At 39.0% G+C, this 17,990-nt stretch overlaps 1 protein-coding gene across 1 annotated transcript in view; it reads left to right on the top strand.

Moving 5' to 3' along the window:
- The window catches only part of disp2 (dispatched homolog 2 (Drosophila)), a 38,261-nt gene that overhangs the window by 5,177 nt on the left and 15,094 nt on the right, over nt 1-17,990 (top strand). The gene's annotated exons all lie outside the window — the stretch shown is intronic.

Here is a 17,990-nt window from a genome sequence, read left to right as displayed (position 1 = left end):
GATTTGGTGTTCTGCCTCCATTCCAAGTGGCAGCCAGTATACATGGTTTCATTCTGGTGTTTCTAGACTTCACAAAGCAAATTCCAAAAGTACTCATTCTTCAATAGTACACAATAAGGGCACTGAAAGTTTAAAATGAAACTGACTCATATTAGTTCTGTGTATCTCTGGAATGGTCCTCTAGATCGCTCTACACCGAACTCTCCAACATCTCTATGTAGTAAATTTGTAGATGATGCTCTCTGTTGAGTGTATCTACTGGACATTGTCAGTGTTTAACTTCCCATAAGGTCTAAACTGAGTCTTCTTGAAAGTTTAGCAAGTTAATTAACAATAGCCGCAAGTCACTCATTTTCAAACCCGCCTAATTCCTGTACAGGGTCATAGGGGTCTGCTAGAGCCTATCCCAGCTATCATAGGGCATTATGCAGGAACATATATTGGACAGGGCACCAGTCCATGGGAGGGCAAACACACACACACAAAACCCCAACCACACACTAGGGTCAATTTAGGATCACCAATTCATCTAACCTGCATGTCTTTGAATTGTGGGAAGAAACCCACGCAGACACGAGAGAAAATGCAAGCTCCACTCAGGGAGTACCTGGGACATGAACGCTAGTCTCCTTACTGCGAGGCAGCAGTGCCACCATGCCACCCTTAATGATAACAGTGCTCATGTGAATCTAGAACTTTGATCGCTGTGATATTCTTGTGCTGAAGTAATATACAGATATACAAAAATCAAATAAATTATGCACCTTTCTTTTTGACCAGTAACACACTGACCTTTGGAAAGTGTATCAGATTAGACTTGGGGTATAGTTAATCAGTAGAGTTTTAATATTTCACTGCCTATCATCTCTATGTTTTCACATTTGTCTGTGTGGTTTTCTCTTCAGGCAGTCTCTTTTCATGCAATTTCTGAAATACTTGTTAATTTCACTAGCAACTCTAAATTGGTTTTGTATGAGTGTGGTGGGTTCCTACCTTGTGCTGTCACCATACGGTGGATACATTGTTTATAAGATGAAAGGATGGGTGGATGAATGGAATATACTTTGTTAATCATTTGTTGTTTTATACAGTGATTTTCCACACCATAATTGTTCACAGTCACTTTATAGATGGATCATGGGTAGCTTCAGTGACTTGTTTAAGTTTACATAGTGAGTCAGCTGATAAGGAATAAACTGGAGACTTTGTGTTTTCTTTAGACTATAGTGCCTATTGTATATATACAAATGTAACACTAGGAGGCTCCGCCCCCCGCTCGCTTCGCTTGCCCACCCCCGTGTTTGGTTTACCGGATATACAATACAATACAACTTATTTTTTGTATAGCCCAAAACCACACATGAAGTGCCGCAATGGGCTTTAACAGGCCCTGCCTCCTGACAGCCCCCCCAGCCTTGATCCTCTAAGAAGACCAAAAAAAACTCCCCTAAAAAAAACCCTTGTAGGGAAAAATCGAAGAAACCTTAGGAAAGGCAGTTCAAAGAGAGACCCTTTTCCAGGTAGGTTGGGCGTGCAGTGGGTGTCAAAAAGAAGGGGGTCAATACAATACAATACATAGAACAGAATAAATCTTCAATACAGTATAATAAAAATAAAAAATTCTAGAAGTACGGAGTAGAATTTCACATCAGATGATATCACATAATATGATTTGGATTTGTTTTAAGCCTGGAGACCTCATTCTTCAAGCTGCCTTCCCCATTTTGCCATTTCACATCTGAAATAGCGCTAATCCGATGAAAGGACCCCTTTTTCCCATGATTCCTGTGATCCTCCATCAGGGATGACTTTACCTTAGGCAGGCAATATACAATTTAAAGAGATTGTTATTTTCTTGGGAATTGTTACATATGCATTATTTTCACTTTTACTTTTTGTAAAAACAATACTTGTCCTTTATTTCCGGCCCCGTGTGTGGTTACATCTCTTTCTTGCCAGAAGTATAATGCTGCTCGTGTTGCAGGGGGGGATGAGATTGGTTGAACGCACGCTAAGGATATGCCTTTGGATCATTTGCTGTCTTTTTGCTGCTTGCGAGCTGCCTGTTCTGCTTGTCACATGTCGTTGTTTTAAGAGCTGGGAGCACATGATGCTTCTCTGCCAAAAGCAGTCCAATGAATGCTAGGTTAGATGTCTGTGGACTTGTTTTAAATGATGGCTCACTGCCTGGTCTCACGTGACGTTATAAAAACAATACTTGTCCTTTATTTCCAGCCCCGGGCGTGGTTAAATTCTTTCTTGCAGGACATATAACGCTGCTTGCATTGTCGGGGGAGTGGGGGGCAGTTGCTGTCGCGCTGCCCTTCGATCTTTTTAAAGCCTGTACAGCCGCTGTCCTTTTTGCTACTTCGTGTCTGTGCTACTCGCGTTGTGATCACTTCTCCGTGATCATAAATATACACCTGACCGAACTGTGTTTTCTTTGAAATTAAACTTGTTGTTGCTTTAACTGTTGTGGGTGCACAGATTCTCATAGCGTATGTTCCATTATTGTGTAAATCTACGTTTTGTGCATTGAATGATGCGAATGCGAAAAGACTTTGTTTTCTGCTCTTTTCCTTTTATTTCTGACCTCGCTTTGTCCTGCTATTTTTTCAATTACACCTAGTTCTGATGATTAATTTGCTTTTTTTGTGCTAATGAGATCTTTTATTCGTCGACGTTTCGTTTATAACGTATTGTCCTTTATACGCTTTATATGCACCGAGAAACCTGTATCTGTGTGTGCTGCTTCCCTTTACACTACAGATTTTTTTTTGCCCATTCTCTTTCGTATCGCAGTTCTTTTATTTGTCTTTCGTGATCTTAACGTGAAGATCACGTATCGTCTCCTAGTCATTCATTCCACAGGATTTTTTTTTTATAATAGAGACATATCATTCACAGGCACATTGTATTCAATTCAGAGTCATGAAAATTACACAAATATACTTCACAACTTTTCCTTTTCAAGTAAGCATATTTTTCCTCAATAATGTGAACTTTCAAAAATAGTTCAGTTTAGAATTGGGTTTGGTTTTGTTCATAAATGTATGTTTTACTACTTACCTCAATGAAATGTACGGTGCTCTCCTTTACATTTTACTGGCCATTTAGTTGCTCACAGTGAACCTCCTAAAGTATTCCAGTATACACACACAGTAGACAGCTGCTGACCCATTCTTAACAATGATCATTGAACAAACTGATGACTAACACATCAGTGGTCACTGAGATACACTTTCTCCAGGCCCTCGCCTTCAACAGTTTTATCTGCTCCTTGTCTCATTTACTGATAAGGAATTTCAGATCATGGTGTCCTTTACACCTTATTCTAGTATTCATCACCTGTATGAGTTCTGCCCTCTTCCTAGACCTCAACTGCTTTTAGAATCCCACTATATCCTGATCCTGTTTTGTACAAATGTATATAATGCAATATTTTCTTGGTTCTAATGTCTATTAAAGTCTTCCTCATTTATCCATCTTCCCATTCATCTGTATCTTTTTCTCCACTTATCCACTTGTATCTTTTCTGTACTGCTCAACTCAAGCTTATCCCAGAACCATCAGGTGCAAGTCAGGAAATAACCCAGGACAAGGTGTCTGTCTATTGTATGACATACTCATAAACCTATAGTCATTCGCATTAGATCAATTTAGAGTCAGCAATCTACCAAACACAAAAATAAGGGATAACCAGAACAGATGAAGAAGAATGGACAGAAAAAGTGAAAATGTACAAACCTCACACAGCTAGTGCTCAAACTGAGATTTGAACCTAGTTCCAGATTTATTAGTGATAACCACTGCATCAGTTTTCCTTCATCAAATTAACCCATTTTCTTTTGGTTGTTATCTCTAATCAACTGATTCTTACCTCCTCCTGATCCAACTGTGAATTTTTGAATGTTGGTGTTTCTGGATCCTCATGTCTATTACAATATCCTATTGGTCCACTTCTCCGTCTCTGTTACTTGGGCCTTTCTTTGGTATATAATGTCATCTTTAACAGTCAATCTGAATTTCAGTCTCCTCTTGTCCTCATTCCTAACAGTCACTCTTCATCCTCTATGTACTACAAAACATATTCTTTTAGTGCTCATGTGCTATCAAGTAAAGTCAAGTTTATTGTCATGTGTACATAGTATAATGAAACTTTTATTTTCATGTCTCCACGGAATAGTTCGTAATAATACAATACCAACAAGGACTTGCAAAGAAACAATTATATATAGCATACACCACTGTTTTGTTATGTTATAATATTTTTTCTTATGATCGACTGTTCAGCAATGTCAAGACCTGTGGATGGAAAGCACTGAAGCACTCCTGTTATTCGTCTTCACCTCTCTTATGGCGTGTCATCTTTGTCTTCTGGCTGACATCTCAGACAATCTTCACTTCACTCACATCCCTGAATTTGCCACTGAATCACTCCTCCTCCTCCTGTTTCTTCATCCTGGATCTAATCTGCCTCACAGACACATACTGCTCCTGTTTCTCATCATTTGTATGTCTTCTCAGTCTTCAGTCTTTACTAACAGACTGATGCTTATTGCTTAGTTGACTACCATTAAGAAGTAACTTAGCGTGTAAAATGCCAGCATTATCCTATTCTGTCCTGCTGGGTTTAATCACAAGATGTACATGTTCCCTGAGATAGCCACTGGCTGTGTGGACAAAGAACGGAGAGGACCAGCTATGTCCAGCTAAGCTCTCAGAGTCATTTGATAATCTTCATGTCATATTAAGAGACATGCAGGCGCTGAAAAATCTAATCCTAGAGTAAACTCTTTCATCCCATCATCCTCAAATTTCTTTATGCCAAGGAAATGATTAAAAAAAATGATTATAAGCAAAGCAGTCTGTGTGGTAGAAATTTAAATGCAGTCTTTGCTAGGACAGGAACATAATTTCAACACTATTGGTAGTGATTTTCATTACTTTTGCAATAGCACAATATTGTGTGATACTTTACCTCAAAGAAATGTTAACACTTTAATATTCTGTCATGGACTTGCTTAATTCCTTATGCCTGTTACTGCCAGAATAAAGTGTGTCCCCATGCAATCTTCTACTGGGATAAGCTGATTTAACAAAAGAATGGAGCGATGTTTTAATATTAAATTTTAAATATCTATCGCTCATTTCCACACACTCATTTTCTGAGCGGGAGACAAGATAACCCAAATAAAGTGAGAGTGGGCCATTCAGCACTTTTCTGTCTGTCTTTTCCCAGTCAGCTTGTTCCTGTTCTGTTTAGCATTGGCTAAGCTATATTTAGACACCCATCTGCAAAGAGAATAACGTCACACTGAGAAGACACGCTTCTGTGACGCCTTGTGTGTCTGGCTGAAGCCCAGCTTTGAAACGTTTGCATAGTAATTGGTGTGAAACCCCTGACTGGCCTCCAAGACAGGGATATGGGAGAATGGGGAGGGAAAGATGAATCACAATCTCATGTCACTTAGGTGTGAGTCGTCTGCAAAATAAGGCTTTCAGTTTTCTGTGCCATTCTGCCAGGGAATAAATTGCAAACTGCTGAGCAAAGTCAACATGTATGTAAAATAAGAGAAAAATCACACCACAACACTTACTGTTTACTTTTAATGAAGCAGTGGCTTTTAGTCAGCAGTCAGTGTGATGGCAGGTAACTTTTGTGAGAGTAAGCAGGTCACCCTCAGATAAGGTTTGTTTAGATGACCACAGGCCAAAGAAGTGGAGTCAATGAACTTGGGCATAGATAGATAGATAGATAGATAGATAGATAGATAGATAGATAGATAGATATTGTGGACGCTAAGGGTCGCTGTTGTCCCTTAAACCCAACAGACAGACATGCAGGACACAGGGTAAAAGCACCAAGAAGATATTAATTAATTATTTTCTTCCCGCACAGTGCCTCCAGAGCACCACAGCCCCAATAAACACAATGATCAATAGTAAACACGATATTCTCTCTTCTCCACACCTCCCAACCATTGTTGTCCACCTCCTCCTGACCCAGTCCCGAACTCCAAGTCCCAAAGTGTCCTGTGGACATCCGGGGCACCACTGCACTTCCAGGGAAGCTGCCATCTATTGTCCTGGGAGAGGCAGTGTCCTTGATATGCTGCCTTTCCCCATCCTTCTGTTACTGGGGTGTCCCAGCTGGGATAAACTGCCGGCCATCCTTTACAGTAGAAAGAGATTGTTTTTATTCTATACAGTATCTAAGAATTCATAAAAGAACCGAGAAGCTTCCAGTAGTCCCCACAACCTATAACTAACCAAACTGTCATGTTGTGGAGAAAATTTGGAATCCCCAATCACCCTAATCTGCACGTCTTTGGGTATGTAGGGGGAAAGCCCATGCAGACATAGGCAGAACAAACCCTGGATATTAAATCTATGAAGCAGCAGTACTAAGTACCGTATTACCGTGCCACCATTTAATCTAACTGTTCCAGTAAATAATAAACACAGATAAAAGGCACCACAGTGCCAGAACATAAATGCTAATCATTAAGTTCTTTTCATCAGCAGGCTTTGAGCATTTTACCATTCAGAATGTAGCAAGTTTGGCAGCTGGTTTTAGCACAGACCAATAACTTCTTCATAGGTCCAGCGTAGTTTCAAAGTGAAACATACACTATCTCCTGTTGATGGCAGACTACAGGCACAATCCTTCCAGGAGGCACACAGTACATGCCACTATTAAATGTCTGAAGCGTCAAGCCTTTGGGAGTTTAAATAAATTATTCTGTCTGTACAATGCAGCTGAGTTCAGCTAGAATCATTATACACCTTGAGGATGGTGCATGACACTATGGGGCACACTAGACTTCATGATGAGACCATGAGAGCATCTGAGAGTGATAAGAGGGCCTTGTATATGTAAAGAAGCAGAGCACAGCTTTGGATGAGATGTATTAGTGTAGTAGGTCAGCATAGAGTCAGAGGAACAAAAGAAGTGCAAGATCTCCTTCAAGTATAACTCTTTGGATGTTCCCTGTTGTTTTCTTGTTATTTTGCCTTCACCCTTACGTACAACTTGTGTGGTCATTGTTAGGGTATCTGTGATACACGGCTGTCTAAATGTTGCTTGTGCTTCTCACTCCTGTGCTTGTATCGCACATTTAATTCTTTAGCATGTGTTACTCTCATAGCTCAACCAAGCATATGCGCTTGTCACATCTCACTCTAGTGTTCATATGTTGATGATTCTCTGGGACTTACTTTTTGCTAGTATCTTCTATGCTTTGCTATTACCTCTGTGTCTCAGTCTCGTGTGTGTTTTTTATGTCCCTCTATTCACTCTTGTGCACTCCTTGCTTGTAGCTCTGTATTTTACTTAAATTATGTTAAACATTCCACATGGCTGTGTAACTACCTTTATTTATTTATTGTTTCTGTCTCAAGATGTCACTTGTGAGTGAGTGGGCACTGATGTGAAATGGCACCTTGCCCCCTCCCTCCATGATCTTGAACTGGATTAAATGAATTTGAGAATGTTATGTCATTAGTGTGCATATTCATGTCTAGCTCTCTCGCCATTGTAAATATGCTTATCACCATTGCATATTCCTTTTGGTTGGCTCTCTAACTTAGCTTTGAATGCAATTTGTTCATGCTTCTTTACCTCACCTTGGTGGGCATTTTTCACAAGTCTCTATGACTCACAACACTTGTGTATGTGTTTCTCCTATCTCTCCTTGAGTTTATGTTTTTTTCACCTCTGTTATGAAGATGGGGCCTGAGTTGCCTTGAAAGCTTGCATATTGTAATCTTTCTGGTTAGCCAATAAAAGGTTTCATTTTGCTTAACAAATGTATGTGCCCATACTGCTTGGGCTTCTGTGACCCACCAATGTCTGTGTGTTAGTAGAATCTTACCCTCTGCCTATAGTATATGTAGATCTAGCCATAAGCTGTATGTATTTAGCACGAGTCTGTATCTCACACTTAAGAACACATGATTCATTCTTGGTATGTATTACACTGGGCCTCACTATTTTCCATGAGTTTCTTGTGTCTTTTTTCCTCACCAATTTGTATGCATTCATCTAATCTCTGTGAATGACCATTGTTGCACAAGTCTCCCCCTTGTATATTTATGTCTTATGATTACATTGCACACCCATGTGTGTGTAGTGCTAGCTTCTTTCTGATCTTGTGTTAGTGTGCATTTTTCTTGCACTTTTTCTCTTTGTAGATATGTTTCATGCCTCTGTGACTCACCCATCTCTGTGTAGTGCTCATGTATCAACATTGTAAATGCAATTCTCACAGCTTTAGTGGGTGGATTTTTCTCACATCGATGTATCCCACCCTCTGTATTTATTCCAAATCTCTGTGTTGTTTGTCTATTATTGAATAAAGCACAAAAAGAGTCAAAAAGCTGACCAGAAATCAATACTGGAAAGACTAGAAAGAGCACCACATTCCTAAACACTAAAGAAAACCTAAAGTCTAAGAATGTATCACAGTCATTGAGAAAAGTCTTAACAATGCCAAACATCAATTTTCTAAACCCTCTTTATCCTGGGAAGGGTTGCCAGGTAGCTGGAGCCTATCCTGGCAACCATATGGTGCAAGGCAGGAACATTCCCTGGACTGGGCACCAGTCCATCACAGAGTGAACATACACATGAGGCCTAAACTAAAGTAAACATTAAGATATGTAGTTTTTACTTTTTATCCACAAATTCTGATGTCCAGTATATCACACTGTCAAGATTAAATAAAAGACATCAACAAAGGCACGTAATGAAACTTCTGGGGGCATGTCTTTAACACAGTGTGACTGCATCCTAACAACCACAAACAAAATGGCAGCACCTGTAGAAAACTGAAAATTAAAAATGTAAAGTTAAAGTAAATTATATGTCTTAGAAGAAAAGAACAGTCTCAAAAAAAAAAAAAACAGAATAATTTAAGGAGCAAGAAAAAGGTTAAATCTTACCATGTGTTATTTTTGTCATTTTTCCTTTGTGTTTCTATTTTTCTTTTAATTTCGCTTCATTCATTTTAAAATAATCGGTTGTAGTGGTGTGTAGTATGCTGGTAGAGACGAGACACCGGTAGAAATTTGTCAATCAGTGGAAATTTTATTTATAATTTTTAACGTGATAGAGCACATTAGGAAGCCACCTTTGTTACTTGTCAAAAAAGGCAACAAGGAGAGCTTTTAAGAAAGTAGAAGAAAACTTTAAGCACAAATACAGTTATTGATTGATTGATTGATACAATTGATTGAAGATGGGGGATGGGGGTTCTCTTTGGACTTAAATGGATCATATAGAAGTGTTTGCGGTGTCTGGCTTCTCAATGGGGGAACCTGGATTCACCAACGCCTAGTATGTCGAAATGCTGCATATCTTCAAAGTTAGAAACCAACGGAATAGGAGATATTTTGTTTCATACAAATAATTATATTTCTTCATTTGAATATCTTTTTTAAAAAATTGTCCATCAATATCAATTTCTGTAGAAGGAGGATTCTGAAAAGCAGTCATGTGACAAGTGTAAAGTGTTTCTTTAGTATGCTGTATTGTAGGGTTTGGATTGATAGCCTCTGCTGTGGTAGTATTCAGTCAATGGAGATGGACATTTTAATTGGTTTCTTTTTATGTAACTTTTCTTTCTGGTCATAAAGATGTTCTGAAGGGCAATATTAAAGTCTAGTTAGGCTTGCTTGTTTTTGTTCAACGGCAAACCAAAAGAATTTAGAATAGCTCTTTGAATACTTATTTTTTATTGTCAAATCTTACTGCACACATTTTCAAAGATTCTGTGTTTCTGTGTTAAAGGTGTGTGTAATGTATTGCACTTTTTATTTCTTGTCCAAGTCTTATTTATTTAGTTTATACATTACAGGTATTTTGAATATAAAATAATTACATCAGCTGACTTAAATCATTCTTATAAAAAACAATTTAAAACACATTTGTTTAGGAATGCATTTAATTTACCCAGACATTCTGATCCTTCATTCAGTTTACATTTCTGTCCAGGTGCTCAGGACAATTTGTGTTTGTATCACTAATTCTATTATTTTTCTTCTAGTATTTGTATTTTGTTGTTTATTGTCTGTTATTCTAATTCAAAGCTTTGTGTTACATGTATTCCTCTTTATTTAGAGTTGTATGCTCATATTATTTTGTATCTCATGTTGTGTATTTGATCTTTTTTCTGCTTTGTCCCTGTTGTTCATTCTGAAATTCTGAGAAGCATTTTCATCTTGGGAAAGGTGCTATATAAATGTATTTTTAATAGTATCATTATTATCACTATTATTACTTTAGTTGATTAAAATGGCCCTTATGAAAAAAAATCATAGCAGAAGTACCCACTGTTAACCTATAAAATTGGGTCAACAGAAACAAAAACTGGATTCAGTCTGAAAAGTATATGCACATAGATTATACTGTGATTTACAGTATACTGTAACAATACTCATTTTTAATTAGATTGTGATATAAAGTTTTGGCCATAATGGGCACCCCTAACTGGCTGTATATGTTACATTATTATTTGTTTAATTACGTTTTAGTGGCATGCCATTGTAATATTCTGGTTTTTGAAAATAAAACAAGAAGGGAGGAAAAATGTATTGAATCAAAGAAAAAATAACATTAGTGCTTAAAATTTATAGCACGTGTCTATACATACACATTTCTTATGCCTCTGCATCTCACCTTTATGCATTTGTTCCATGACTCTCAAATTCATGCACACATTGCTCATGTCTCTTTGTCTCACCATTTTGTGTTTTGATTCTGCCCATCACTCCTTCTTTTTAATATGTTTTCTATGTTTGACTTTTGTACTTGTGATTCTTGCATCTAAGTGTCTCAAACTTATGTACACATTTCTAATACCTCTGTGAGTATCCAAAGTGTCCCGGCTGGTTCACATACTTTTTTTGCTCCGGTTGATCATTAACTGCCTGCTAACAACAGAGTCAGTAATCAGCCATAAGGATGGTGCTAAATGGATGTGCATATATTCAAGAAACAATGACAAGAATTCTGAAATGCCATTGTCTAAAACCTGAAACCAGAATTGTGAGTGAAATCTAAATCACAGTTGTCAAGAGCTGAAAACCAAAGGATACAGTGCATCCGGAAATATTCACAGCGCATCACTTTTTTCATATTTTCTTATGTTACAGCCTTATTCCAAAATGGATTAAATTCCTTTTTTTTTCTCAGAATTCTACACACAACACCCCATAATGATAATGTGAAAAATGTTTACTTGGGATTTTTGCAAATTTATTAAAAATAAAAAAATTGAGAAAGCACATATACATACTGTAAGTATTCACAGCCTTTGCCATTAAGCTCAAAATTGAGCTCAGGTGCATCCTGTTTCCCCTGATCATCCTTGAGATGTTTCTGCAGCTTAATTGGAGTCCACCTGTGGTAAATTCAGTTGATGTGACATGATTTGGAAAGGCACACACCTGTCTATAGAAGGTCCCACAGTTGACAGTTCATGTCAGAGCACAAACCAAGCATGAAGTGAAAGGAATTGTCTGTAGACCTGGCCAGGATTGTCTCGAGGCACAAATCTGGGGAAGGTTACAGAAAAATTTCTGCTGCTTTGAAGGTCCCAATGAGCACAGTGGCCTCCATCATCCGTAAGTGGAAGAAGTTCGAAACCACCAGGACTCTTCCTAGAGCTGGCCGGCCATCTAAACTGAGCGCTCGGGGGAGAAGGAGCTTAATCAGGGAGGTGACCAAGAACCCGATGGTCACCCTGTCAGAGCTCCAGAGGTCCTCTGTGGAGAGAGGAGAACCTTCCAGAAGAACAACCATCTCTGCAGCAATCCACCAATCAGGCCTGTATGGTAGAGTGGCCAGACGGAAGCCACTCCTTAGTAAAAGGCACATGGCAGCCCGCCTGGAGTTTGCCAAAAGGCACCTGAAGGACTCAGACCATGAGAAACAAAATCCTCTGGTCTGATGAGAGCTGAGTTGAGTGTATTGGTTATGCATATATTCTCATAATTTATTGGCAATGAGGTGTATTTTTACCAAAGAAAATAATTCCACATATAGTTTTTTGACACTGATCTTTGGTTCTCATCTTGAGTTTGGCATACAATCTTTTTTACCTGCCATGTTTGACTTTTGCTTCAAATTACAACTGCTCTTTACATTCTTTTCCCTCAAGTCATCTCCTGGTCCATTTTGATTGTCTTTTTTAGGACAGTCTGTCTGTTTTTAATTCTTGATAGATTACCTTGACTCCAAGCTCTACTGCTCTGTTTGGCTAGAACTGCTTTTCAGACATCAGTCTGTAAGCACTTCCAGGTTGTGTTCTCATCCCATGAGAACTACTTCTGTGCCCCTTCAATCAGGAACACCAGGTTACAGCAACCCACAGTGGCACCTCCTGTCCCTAGAATCCTCTAGGTACCTGTCCATAATATACAGTACAGGCCAAAAGTTTGGACACACCTTCTCATTCAATGTGTTTTCCTTATTTTCATGACCATTTACATTGGTAGATTCTCACTGAAGGCATCAAAACTATAAATGAACACATGTGGAGTTATGTACTTAACAGAAAAAGGTGAAATAACTGAAAACATGTTTTATATTCTAGTTTCTTCAAAATAGCCACCCTTTGCTCTGATTACTGCTTTGCACACTCTTGGCATTCTCTCGATGAGCTTCAACAGGTAGTCACCTGAAATGGTTTTCACTTCACAGGTGTGCCTTATCAGGGTTATTTAGTGGAATTTCTTGCTTTATCAATGGGGTTGGGACCAGCAGTTGTGTTGTGCAGAAGTCAGGTTAGTTGGACGATCATTTATTTTTCAACAGGACAATGACCCCAAACACACCTCCAGGCTGTGTAAGGGCTATTTGACCAAGAAGGAGAGTGATGGAGTGCTGTAAATAGTCATGAAAATAAAGAAAACACATTGAATGAGGAGATGTGTTCAAACTTTTGGCCTGTACTGTATATATATAGCAGGGCCCCATTCCTAACACATTAGTCTCTGCTTTCCACAACTGGGCAGAACCTCACAGGGTTTACACTAGATCAGAAGTCAATCGTATGTGGTTAGGGTTAGGGTTAGGAATATTAGCAACCATAAATGGAAAATGCACATTTTGTCCATCGTCTGCTCATCCTTCCACATCCCAAAGACTTATAGGTGAAGTTAATTAACATCTGGTGAGTGTGAATGTGTATTTTGTTACCTGTAAAGAACTTTTGTGTCATTTAAGATTGTTTCCTCTCTTACACTCAGTGCAGGTACGACAGTACTTTCTGTGGCCCACACTTTGATCTTAAATCAGATTAAGTAGGTTTATTAGCGAATTCTGTCCTTATCAGTAATGGCCACGATGAGCCCATGTTTTCTTTTATCACTCCCACTGAATGCCGTTATTTGCTGGTTTATGGGCACACAACAATTAAGAAGTGGGAGGTAAAATTCTGCTAACAGCATGAACTCTACCGTTATGTCACATATGCACATCAGTGAATACAAATGTAGGTTATATTTACTTTCAATCAAACTTTTTACTACTGCCATCTGTGACACTATATTAGAAATGCAATAACATATTTTTTATTAGACATATTTACTGTGAGAATGTTATTATCATTACCATTTATATAACGTTGCCATTCCTAATCCTAACCATATTGATTGCATTAACTATATTATCTGCTGTACATCCATTTATTTCCTGCCCCATCTACCTAAGTCAGAGTATAGACAGCCTGTGAACATGCCAGTAGCAGACAAATGGCTGGAACCCAAACTAAATAAAATGCCAGCCAAACTGAATGTATTTAATATATTCTAGGATATGGTTTCTTTTTGAGGTCATTTTATTGAAATCACACTTATGAGAAGTAAAAATATTACATCTGCTTTAATAAAACAAAAGACAACTGCCCCACAAGCATTTCAAAGCCATGTGCCTTTCCATGACAAATGAGGGCTGGTATTGTGTCATCTGTTCTGAGCATCAATAAACCACATGACTTCCCTTTAGCTCTCAGTCATGCTGCTTGTGTTTGACATAAAGAAGTACTATGGTAGGACTATTCAGCACAAACACACTTTATAACAGGTTGTAGCCAAACTAAACGACCAGCCTCCTTGATTTCCTTTGAGTGTTGTTGCTATCAAATGAGAAGCTACACTTGTGCCACCTCCTTTGTGTACCCAACAATTCCTGAGATGGAACAATGCACAACAAATGCCTATCCTAGTAAAGTGTGAGGAATGTGAGGACTAATTATAAAAAAAATTGTAAACATACACATGTGCAAATGAATCTTAAAAATGATGGCAGGAGGATATAAAATATAACATGGATACACGGGTATTTCTCTCTATGGCTTGCTGTTCCATTTCATACTCCTCTCAGTGCCCAGTTTCTCGTTGAGATGACATGTTGCCTTTCTTGCTTTATTATTTTCCCTGTTGTGCTTTGCTGAAGAAGGCGGAAAGAAGATGGTGAGAGCGTGGGTTGTATACAGGAGTCTCTTTGGCAGGATCTCACCACAACCACCCCTCTTGCCATCTGCTTTCAGTGAAAATTCAAAAGTGCAGTTGAAACAGCTCGGCTGCTGTCACACTGGTTGCATTTGGTTTCTCTGTGTGTCACCAGAGCTGTGTTTACCACACAGGAAATAACCAGTGCCCTAAACTTCAGTTCAAGGTTAGCACCTGCGTATGGTCAACATTTCCTTCTGAGGAGATCAGGAGTCAGTTTTAAACAAATTCCCGGATATTCTTTGTTTGTACAGTTCAATTATTAAAACAGACGTTCCATAAGTAAAAAAAAAAATATTAAGTTAATTCAAAGCATAGACCATACAAACTTTATACAGTCCATATCAAATAAATAACTGAAAACCCTTGGCTGGCAGTTAAGTTAGCAATTGTCCAGACTAAGTAATGGTGCCTACAGGCAGCGAGGTGTTTTAAAAGCATAGTGGTGTCCAAGATTATCATAGTTTAATTCATCTGGTGTATAAGGCTATACAAACACATCAACATTCACCTTAAGCAGACCAGGGCAGATATTAGCATCACCATGTGCATGAAAGGGAACAAATTAGTATGAATCCAGGTGAAGCAGACAAAGCAACCGCGTTATCAATGAGGTAAATGTTCTCTTGATTTTAATTGGGTATGAACAAGTCATAGCAGAGGCTGTGTGCTTTGTGGCCTTCAATCCACAAAGGCATGTCTACACCTCGAAAGTACTCATACAGATACAACACTATCTATCTATCTATCTATACTGTTTAGAAAATGGTCACTGTGGTGTGATATGGTGCTGTTTAATATTCATTAACTACTTCATGACTTTTCATTCAGTAAGGAACTAGTAATTTCCTTATCACTGCTCAGTTAACAGCATTGTTCTGGACAGTTTTAATTTAGTATGTGATTGATTAGTCTTTGCTTAATACACAAATGGTAAGTTGTCACTTACATTATTATAGAACTAATTATTCTTCAATTTCCATCAATTATGATGTGCTGTATTGCAAGTCTTAGTTTATCAATAATTAACTTGTCTTAGATAGTACTCATCAAGTAAAGAATGGAGGCCTCATTTATAAAAAAAATATTGAGTATGCACAAAGAGAGTCTTGAATGTGTGTTCAGAATTTTCCATGTAAATGTCAGGATTTATAAATGAAAACTTGTTGGGGGAACACGCATATATTTATGGCAACTCTAACCCAGGCATACACAACATCTCGGAGAAACTAAGAAATGATGACAGCCTTCATCAAGCAGTGAAAGGCAGCCAAACCAACTAAATAACAACTTGCATGTATAATAATTTGTACCACTGAGCAGCTATTATAATGTGCATTTATATAATAAACATATTACACCTCAACAATGAATATGATACTCAAACTATATTTTAGTTCACTTTTAGAACGGCCAATGCTACATTTCTGTCTTCTTGATTTAGGACATTCTGAAGTATTAATTAGTGGAGACTTCTACCTAAACTCAGAAATGTCCTAAATCAAAAAGGAGATCAAATCTTTAAATTCCTTGACCCCCAAAAAGCTACCACCATTATTTTTATAGGCCAAGGAAGGAAAAAGCTGTAAAAAATAAAAGAATAAAACTTAAAATCAAAGTATGGATTATCATGAGACAGTAAATGGTACATTTGTTTAAATTCTTTATATGAATAATTTGAATAATTAAAATTAAAATTAAAAGTCTATTCGGGGGTTCTGGAAAGGAGGGTCTGTCGAATAGTCGAACCTCAGATTCAGGAGGAACAGTGTGGTTTTCGTCCTGGTCGCAGAACAGTCAGAGCTTGGTCCGCATTGCCGGCAGTAAGTCGAGCCCGTTTCCAGTGAGAGTTGGACTCCGCCAGGGCTGCCCTTTGTCACCGATTTTGTTCATAACTTTTATGGACAGAATTTCTAGGCGCAGCCAGGGTGTTGAGGGGGTCCAGTTTGGTGGACTCAGGATTGGGTCACTGCTTTTTGCAGATGATGTTGTCCTGTTTGCTTCATCAGGCCGTGATCTTCAGCTCTCTCTGGATCGGTTTGCAGCTGAGTATGAAGCGGCTGGGATGAGAATCAGCACCTCCAAGTCCGAGACCATGGTCCTCAGCTGGAAAAGGGTGGAGTGCCCTCTCAGGGTTGGGGGAGAGATCCTGCCCCAAGTGGAAGACTTCAAGTATCTCGGGGTCTTGTGCACAAGTGAGGGAAGAATGGAGCGTGAGATTGACAGGCGGATCGGTGCTGCATCCGCAGTGATGCGGGCTCTGCATCGGTCTGTCGTGGTGAAAAAAGAGCTGAGCCGTAAGGCAAAGCTCTCAATTTACCAGTCGATCTATGTTCCTACCCTCACCTATGGTCATGAGCTATGGGTAGTGACCGAAAGAACGAGATCGCGAATACAAGCGGCTGAAATGAGTTTCCTCCGCAGGGTGTCTGGGCTTTCCCTTAAAGATAGGGTGAGAAGCTCAGTCATCCGGGAGGGGCTCAGAGTAGAGCCGCTGCTCCTCCACATTGAGAGGAGTCAGATGAGGTGGCTCGGGCATCTGACCAGGATGCCTCCTGGACGCCTCCCTGGTGAGGTATTCCGGGCATGTCCAACTGGGAGGAGGCCACGGGGAAGACCCAGGACACGCTGGAGGGACTGTCTCCTGGCTGGCCTGGGAGCGCCTTGGGATTCTCCCGGAAGAGCTAGAAGAAGTGGCCGGGGAGAGGGAAGTCTGGGCCTCTCTGCTTAAGCTGCTGCCCCCGCGACCCGACCTCGGATAAGCGGAAGTGGATGGATGGATGGATAATTAAAGATGTACCGAAACAGACATGATGAAGCAAATGAGACACATATTGATGGTAGCAATTTCCTACTATGATACTCTAAAGTGTTCATTCAATATTATACATACTGTACAGTATTTTTATTTGGTACAGAACTGATTAATATTAATGTGGAGTGAAGCAGGTTGTGTCTTTGTCTAGGACTAATCTGATTAGTTTCTATCTGGTATGGAAATGTCTGATTTTATCTACCTTGGTGTTGGTCAGTTCATGTCTTCTAAAGACCTGATTAGTGTTTATTTATTATGGGATTTGTTGTCTTCCTGCATCATAGAAAGTTAGTTAGATTAATGAGTAAACACTTCTGTTTTTGATTAAACTGGTACAGTGATGCAAACATTTCCCATTCTCAGGGAAAAATGGAGATCCTTTTGTTGGTGCTCAGCTAAAACGTCAGTGTTCTTCAATATTAGGAAGGAACAACACTCATTTATGGCTGAGTTTAGGCAGAAGTCTTCACTAATTAATACAAAAAAATTGAAAAAAAAAAACAGGTCCAAAGAGAGATGAGAGAAAGAAGTTTCTGTAGTTAAGGGTTTAAAGCTATTAAATCTTCTAGATGTACAGGGCATCCCACTGTCTATCTGTGGGTTTGTACTATCTATGCCGACAACAACAACAACAACATTTATTTATATAGCACATTTT

The sequence above is a fragment of the Polypterus senegalus genome, chromosome 18 (assembly GCF_016835505.1).
Source record: "Polypterus senegalus isolate Bchr_013 chromosome 18, ASM1683550v1, whole genome shotgun sequence".
Taxonomy (NCBI): domain Eukaryota; kingdom Metazoa; phylum Chordata; class Cladistia; order Polypteriformes; family Polypteridae; genus Polypterus; species Polypterus senegalus.
This window is presented reverse-complemented; position numbering and strand designations above follow the sequence as displayed.